Genomic DNA, 9,126 nt, shown 5'->3' with positions numbered 1-9,126 from the left:
CTTTGAATCCTTTATTTCCGCCGTAGCATCAAGTAATTTTCTTCTCCCCTCCCGACAGCACATCAATTGTCCGCCCCAAATCTCTCACCTACCCTCGACGGCACTCCCAACAACTGTCTTTCTCCCTCTCTCTCTCTCTCTCCTCTCGATTATTTTTAGTTTCGTCGTGAAGCCGCTGCACTACGCATCTCTGTTTTTAATTGTTTCATACACCGAAAACCAACCTGCTTCTATGTAAAGGACGTCTCCCCCAGTCCCCCTACCCAATATAATGGTTTGCTTACGCAATTAAAAATTAAAATTTTGAAAACTTCTTAATATTTTCGTAGGGTAAGAAGTTTTACAAAAATAAATATATATTTTAATCTATTAATTTTCATTTCAAAATATTTCAACTTTCTTCTTAAGTTTTCATATCCTTGGATCTCATCTTATTTCATGAATATTTCCTCCAATAATATATTTTAAATAACAATATATTGACATGAATATACATAACAAAATAAGTAAAAGTATTAACAAACGTGCAGCAAAATATTTGATTAAAAGAAAAAATATTTACATATAAGATAAATAAATAAAGGAAATAGCAAAAAAAAAAAAATTGCACCATTGGTAAATAAATAAACAAAGGAAGTAGTTAAAAAAAATTGACCAAATGGTTAAAAAAAAGTCAAAATACGGAAAGCATGAAAGTGGTGACAACTTTCATGCTATAAAATGGCGTCGTGGTCAATGGTTAAACAAATAAAATACTATAAAAAGTACTACAAGTACTTGTGGATTCCATCATATTACTAATTATAATAAAGTCAACTAATCTCATCTCATCTTATCTCTATAAATAAACACATCTTATCTTTATAAACAAACACATATTTCATCTAATATTATCTTATCTCATCTCATTTCAACATATGTCAAAAGATTTTATCTTATCTTATCTTATCTCATCTTTAAAAATAAACGAGTCTATCTAGTTTCGTCATGGAGCCGCTGCACTACACATCTTTGTTTTTAATTGTTTCATATACCGAAAACCAACCGGCTTCTATGTAAAGGACGTTTCCCACTACCGAATGTAATTATTAGCTTGCAAATCAAAGGTTAATGGTGCTGGACACCTAGAATCACTCTAATTCCTAAGTTAATAAAAAATAGTATATAATAACTCAAGTAGCCTCAGAGTTATCTATTACTTATATATATAGGCGTAAGGAGATATTGGATTAGTATTATGATTAGAATATAGTCACACGATACGTAGCCGTGTAGCTTATCCCTAAACAATATGAGTAATCAGCTCGCCATACTAGTGCTCATCCAATTTACTCAACATCGAAATATCATATCTTTATAGGCCTTTAGCCTCTGTTTTGTACCATATCCATTATCATAATTTATGGTTGGATCGAGGTACTATTGGACCTTCCAGTTACTCCACTAATTCCCGTCGCTTGTAAGCATGGCAAATATAAATATAAATAATCAATAGAAAATATAAACTTATACCACAACACTATAAATATAAATATTTTTCAATTTTAAATAATCAATTTTTTCATCCAATCATTATCAAATCATTTCAATTTTTCCAAACTTCCAAACAAAACAAAAAAATAATTTAATTTTTTCAAATCCTATTTACATATTTTTTATCTCATCTAATTTCTCAAACGAGGCCTTAGTTTATGGTTTACATATATTACCACTTTTTTTTATAATTAGATCGTTTCTATAGTTTAACATTCTCTCTTAATTGAAACATATAAAAAGTTTAGATGTGAAATTACCCATATTTATATAATAATGCAAGTATGGAATTTAATTTTTCTTTCTTATTTTTTAATCAATTTTTTATAAATTTGTTAAAAGTGTTTCTAAAAATTTTCAATTCAACTATTTATTCTAGACCTAAAAGTATCCTACCCTCTAAATTTATAATCTTACCTTTGTCCCTACTGGGAAGGATGTATCCCTAGCCTTAGATTATTATTTAAATTTGATTAGGACTTAAAATAGGAGAAAGATAAATATGCCAAGAGTCGTATAATATTTATTGATTTTCATTTAAATACTTTTGATAATATTAAATACTCCATAAATATTGTTATAACACCCGTGACCTATTTTCCTTTGGATCATTTTTCTTTACGCCGTGTCTTCCGAGAAAAAAATGTTCAGTCTTCCATGCCCCGTAAACGGTAAACCACGTGGTTATTTTTCGTTAGATCCTTCATATATTGTCTCAGTGACCGCCGACCTACATGTATTATTTTATTTCTTTGAATCCTTTATTTCCGCCGAAGGATCAAGGAATTTCCTTCTCCATTTCCTCTCGACAGCATATCAATTGTCCGCCCCAAATCACTCACCTACCCTCAACGACACTCCCAACAACTCTTTCACTCTCTCTCTCTCTCTCTCTCTCTGTGGATTATTTTTATTTTCGTCATGAAGCCGCTGCACTACACATCTCTGTTTTTTGCTTTTTTGGTTAGTAGTAAATTCTCAATAAATGTTGTATAAAGGGTTGTTTGGGAACTTACATGAGATTAGAAATTCTCATCTCACATATATCAAAATTATTAATGAAGTATTTTTTAATTTCAAATCTTCATTCTTTTCATCTAATCATTAATTAATCATTGTAATTTTTTTAAATTTATAAAAAAAACAAAAAAAATCAATACCATAATTTTTTTTAATCCACAAAAAAATTATTCAAAAATATATAAATAAAAAATGGGTGGTTTTACTTACCAATAGCAAGCAACAAGCTGATCGATTTTATTTATAATTGAGCATCGCTATGGAGTTGATACTTTTTATGCTATGATAAATTCTTAGTTACAAGAATTAAATATTGAGTTTAATGAGCATGCGCGCGGTGGAATTCATTATTCACGTTTGTAATTTAATCAAATCCTAACCAATAAAATCAACTTTGTGATTTAATCTTTTCCTGAGATTTTTTTTTTAATTTTTAATTTTTTTTAAAAAAAGTGCTTAAATAAAAGGCCGACTTGAGCTTAGAAAAAAGGAACAAAGACTTTGACAACTTAAAAGCGTAGAAAAAATGCACTAATCCATAAATGGGTTAAATGATAGGGATGAAGATCACTATCTCCTTCAACACTTGAACCCGAACGGTCTCTTCATACAAGATAAAGCTGAATAGTTCAACGAGAGTTGGTTAAAGCAATCCTAATCTTCTTAGGGTACGTACACCTTTTCATTTTCCCAGCCATAGATGTGACTGATCGAATTTTCAACAACGAATTGCTGAGAAATTGTTGCGGGCTAGAAAGTTGAATGTTCGTACTAGCCGGGAAGGCTGGGATCAATATCGCTAACCTTAATTTATTATCTAAACTTTATCAGGACAGAAAGATAAATATATGAGCCGAGTCCTATATATAATATATATATATTTAGAAAGAGACGAAGGCCAAGTCTTATGATATTTATTAATTTTCAATTAAATTTTTTGGTTAGTATTAAATTCTCAATAAATATTATATAAGAGGGTTGTTTGGGAACTTACTTGAGATTAGAAATTCTCATCTCATATCAAAACTACTCATAATTTTCTTCTCAAATATTATTTAAATATAAAATATTTTTTAATTTTAAATCTTTAACTTTTTTATTTAATCATTAATTGATTATTATAACATTTTCAAACTTATAAAAAAAACAAAAAAAAAAAAATCAATTTTTTTAAATCCCAAAACAAACTTCTCACCTATGAGTAGAAGTACCTAAGGCCAATGAAAACATTTAAAAGAAATGAAAAAATAAGTTTGAACAACTGATGATCAAAGCTCCCTCCAAATTATATATACAAGAAGTACTGATTGTATTCAAATTCTAACTATTGTTTCTTCATTTCACGAGGATTTTAAGAGATTCTATTTAATTTTTACCCTTTATATAGAGTCGGCTCAATGGTAAGGCTATTTAAGTCATTGCCTAAGGCCATCAAAATTAAAAATGAGATATTCTTTTAAATAAAAATAAAAACCATTTCATTAAATAACTTTTATATTTTTCAATGTGTGCAAGGCCCCATAATAATAAATTTAATATTTAATATGATGAATTATTTATATTTTAAATAATTTTTTAAGATCTTGCTAAATTGAGGTATAAAATTTATATTGATGCCTCATTTTAAGTTGTTGTATTAAATATAAATTCAAAAAACTTTATTTAAATATTTTAAATAAAATCTCATTTTATTGAAAATTTTGAAAATATTCCTTATAATGATTTATATTTTATTGTATTATAATTACGAATGACTAACTTAAAATTCTCTTTAAATCTCAATTTGTATTGAGTCGCTCCTGCCTCTATATAATATAATATATATATATATATATTTCTTTTTCTTCTAACTTGTACATCACTCGGTATTAATTTGGGTGGCATTTCAATGCAATTGCAGTTATATATAGATCACCAAACTTATACAACAACATGACTATCCGCATCTCTTACCTTTTTTTTAGGGTGCTCCAAATTAATAGCCCTACCTTATATTTTTGGATGTGCAGAAACTCATGCTAGGCATATATAGTAGTAGAAAACTCTGATATTACAAGTAGGTAGTAGCAAATTGAAGAAAGGAAATTAAGAGAATTAATTAGCATATATCCTTGCTCTTTACTAGCAAGTCATCTACATATACTTCCATAGAGTTCCAATCTGTTCCTTAAACATCTGGTTGACCAACCTCTGGTAAGTCGCCCCTGCATTTTTCAAATTGAATGACATGACCTAGTAACAATACAGTCCCCGATTTGTAATAAACGACGTCTTCTCTTCGTCCACCAAATGCATTCAGATCTGATTGTAGTCTGAGTAGGCATCCATGAAACTCAACAACCTGTGCCCTGTTGTGTCGTTTACAATAATATCGATCTGAGGTAAAGGAAAGTTATCTTTTGGGAAGGCCTTGTTCAAGTCGGTAAAGTCTACGTACATTCTCCATTTTCTGTTCACCTTCTTAACAAGTACAATGTTGGACAACCACTCTAGATAATGGGCTTCCTTGATGAATTCGTAGGTGAGCAGATGTTTTACGTCTTCAGTGATGGCAGTGTACTTCTCTGTGCTGAACAACCTTCTTTTCTAGTGTACATTTTTGTGCAAGGGTTCTATGCACAGATGATGCTCAATAATGCTATTGTCTATCCCAGGCATCTCTTCATGGCTCCAGGCGAAAACATCTTTGTACTCTATCAATAGTTGCTTTAGAGCTTCTCTATCCTCTGGGGGAACTCGAGTTTCGATACATGTGGTAGCACTAGGGTAGTCAGGATACAGTGTTACTATTTCTAGTGGTTCGTTGGCTACAACCTGCTGTAGACTCTATTCATCTCTAACCTCTACACCCTTTTCTAGAGAAACTACCAAAGGTGGCGATAAGGGTGGTATCGAGATCTTCTGAGTACAGTTCCCGTCTCCACTTGTGACAGTGCATACCTCCTTTCTATTGCTCCTCAATTCTTGTATGTAACATTCATGCGCTAAAGCCTGTTCGCCTCATGGCTCACCCACTCTACCATTGGTTGGGAACTTTATCTTGAGGTGGTAAGCAGATGTAACTACTTGCAACTATTCCGATGCTTAAGTCAGTAGTGAATAGCGTATAATTACTCAAATATATGATCATATATATATTTTAGGATTACATGGTATCTGTATATATAGGTGCTGAGCTGAGTTGGATCAATACTACGGATAGATCACGCTCATGTGGTACTTATCTCATGTGATACTTATTTGCTTAGATTATATCTGAATAATAGGAGTAATCTAAACACCCTCTTAATTCTTATCCATTCTATTCCAAGGTAGAATATCAAGCCCTAGTGAGCCTTTAACCCCCAGTTTGGGCCATGTTATTGATATAATTTATTGTTGGACTGCGGTACTAAATGGACCCTCCAGTGACTTTCCCGTGCCAAAGACTAATAAGGCCAAACCATGGGTCTCCCATGAGTCTCCCACGAGATTACATGGGTCTATAGTCATGGGTATGGGTCTACTTGGATTTGAGGGCCAAGGCCCAATCAAGATTCTCCATGGCAAGACATGATCACCCTGTGCTTCATTGGTCCTGGTATCTTTTTATAGCCAGATATTGATTGACTTTGCAAAGTCCAATATAAGGAATTTGCACTTTCTGGCATTGATATGTGAAAAAACTGCACTCATGATATATTGTTCTACTCAATATTTATTCTTCTACTCAGAAGAGAAGTTCCTGAGGTTCTTTTTTTGCAAGAAACAAGATTACATGCAAAGGAAATGGAGAGATTGAAGTATAGACTGGGATATGAAAATTGTTTGGCAATAAGCAGTGATGGCAGAAGGGGAGGTATTACTTTATTGTGGAGGAAGGATGTGGACATTACAGTTCTAAGTTTTTCAAAATCACACATTCATGCACGGGTTAAGGATGATGATTTAGCAAATGAAGAATGGTACCTCACTGGTATATATGGCAGTCCTGAGGCCTCAAAAAGACATGAAACATGGGCTCTAATCAGAGCTTTGAAAGTGGTTTCTTCTCAAGCATGGGTAGTGTTGGGGGATTTCAATGAAATGTTGGGTTGTCATGAGAAGTCTGGAGGATTACAGAGGGTAGAGAGGCAGATGAAAGATTTTAGGGATGTTTTGAATGATTGTGAGTTAAGGGATTTTGGTTATATTGGCCCCCCTTTCACTTGGTGTAACAAAAGAGAACCTGTATATAGTATCAGTGAGAGGTTAGATAGGGTCCTCTCAAATCATAGGTGGGGTTTATATTATCCTATGGCTCGAGTCCAACATGGTGCAGTTGCATACTCAGATCATCTGCCTATTATTCTCTGAACTCATGAGGTACAATTCCACGGGAGGAGTAAGAGACGTTATAGGTTTGAGGCTATGTGGGTGGACTCACCTGATTGCAAGAATGTTATAGAGAATGCCTGGTATGAGGGACAAGGTGCTGATGGCTGCAGTGCAGTGATGAGAAAGATCAAATGTTGTGGTGAAAAGCTTACTATCTGGAACAAGTCAAAGTTTGGGCATGTGAGGCAAGGACTAGAGAAAGCAAGATCACAATTGAAGTGGTTGCAGTCTAGTGATCCCTGTTTTCAAAAAATGGATGAACATAGGAAGGCAAGAGTAGAAATGCAAGTTTGGATGGAGAGGGAGGAGATCATGTGGAGACAAAAGGTCTAAATCCTTATGGCTGAAAGAGGGGGATTCAAACACCAGGTTTTTCCACAATAAGGCTTCTCAAAGAAGGAAGAAAAACTGGATAAAGGCACTAAGAGAGGAGAATGGTTGTTGGAAATTTAATGAGGAAAGGGATAAGTTGATTCTTGAGTACTTTAGTAATTTGTTTAAGTCCTTAGCTAAGGAAGGACAGATGGATTTCTTAGATGGAATAAGGGGAAGGGTCAATGCTGAAATGAATGAGAATTTGGTGAAGGAATTCTGGGAAAAGGAAGTGGTTTTGGCTCTACATCAAATGTATCTCAATAAAGCTCCAGGTCTTGATGGTATGGCACCTCTCTTTTATCAAAAATACTGGTCTGTTATTGGCAAGGATGTCACTCAAGTAGTTCTGCTGGCTCTCAATCAAGGTCAGTTTCCTAATGATTCAAATCATACGTACATTACCTTGATTCCAAAGAAAAAACAGGTTGAAAGGATTACATATTACAGGCCTATTAGCTTATGTAATGTCCTTTATAAATTGATCTCAAAGGTTTTAGCTAATAGGCTTAAAGAGATATTGCCAACTATTATTTCCAAGTCACAATCTGCTTTTTTTCCTGGTAGATTAATAATAGATAATATACTTGTTGCTTATGAGTTGGTGCATTTCATGAGACAGAAAAGAAGTGGAAGGAAAGACTTTATGTCATTAAAGCTTGATATGAGTAAAGCTTATGATAGGGTGGAATGGAGTTTCTTAGAAGTTGTGATGGAGAGAATGAGGTTTCATGAGAAGTGGATTAAGTTAGTTATGGGGTGTGTTAAGTTTGTTTCTTTTTCCATATTAGTGAATGGTGAACCAACACCAAAAGGCCCTTTGTTTCCAACTCAAGGGATTAGGCAAGAAGATCCATTATCTCCTTATTTGTTCCTTCTATGTACTAAGGGGTTAATCACTCTCCTACAATAGGCTGAAACATCAAAACAGATTGAAGGCTTGAAGATTTGTCCTGGTGCTCCCAAGTTGAACCATATTATGTTTACAGATGACTGTTTGATGTTTTGCAGGGCAAATGTACATACTTGTTTGAATATACAACATCTACTTGGCATTTATGAAAGGGCATCTGGTCAGAAGGTCAATATAGAAAAGACCTCGATGATTTTTAGCAAAAATGTTAATCCAAGTAACCAGCAAGAGATTATGGACTTTTGGGGAGCTCAACAATTTCAACAATATGACAAATACCTTGGCCTACCTCCTATGGTTGGAAGAGGGAAGAAGCAAGCTTTCTCAGAACTTAAACATAAGGTTTGGCATAAATTGAAGGGGTGGAAAGAGAAGTTATTGTCCCAAGGAGGTAAGAAAGTGCTGTTAAAGGCTGTTGTAATGGCCATCCCTACTTATAACATGAGTTGTTTCAAGTTACCATCTACTCTTTGTAGTGAGTTGGAATAGTTAATGGAAAATTTTTGGTGTGGCTAGAAGCAGGAGGAATAGAAAATTAGATGGGTAGGATGGAAGAGAATGTGTAAGACAAAGGTGTTAGGAGGGCTGGGTTTTAAAGACTTGAAAATTTTTAACCAAGCTCTTCTTGCAAAACAAGCTTGGAGGATCATGACAGATGAGACTACACTTCTGCACAAGCTGTATAAAGCAAGATATTTTCCTTCCTCTAATTTTAATAACTCAAGGCTGGGATCTACACCTTCATACGTTTGGAGGGGTATTTAGGAATCAAAAGATGACATGCTGAGGGGTTGCAAATGGAGAGTTGGGGATGGTAAGTCAATAAAGGTTTGGATAGATCATTGGATACCTGGATACAGAGTGTTGCAACATTCGACACAAGAAAATATTGATGAGACACTTATGGTTGAAGACCTTATTGATGAGAACAC

This window comes from Carya illinoinensis, chromosome 11 (assembly GCF_018687715.1).
Source record: "Carya illinoinensis cultivar Pawnee chromosome 11, C.illinoinensisPawnee_v1, whole genome shotgun sequence".
NCBI lineage: Eukaryota > Viridiplantae > Streptophyta > Magnoliopsida > Fagales > Juglandaceae > Carya > Carya illinoinensis.
Note: the sequence above shows the minus strand (reverse complement) of the source record.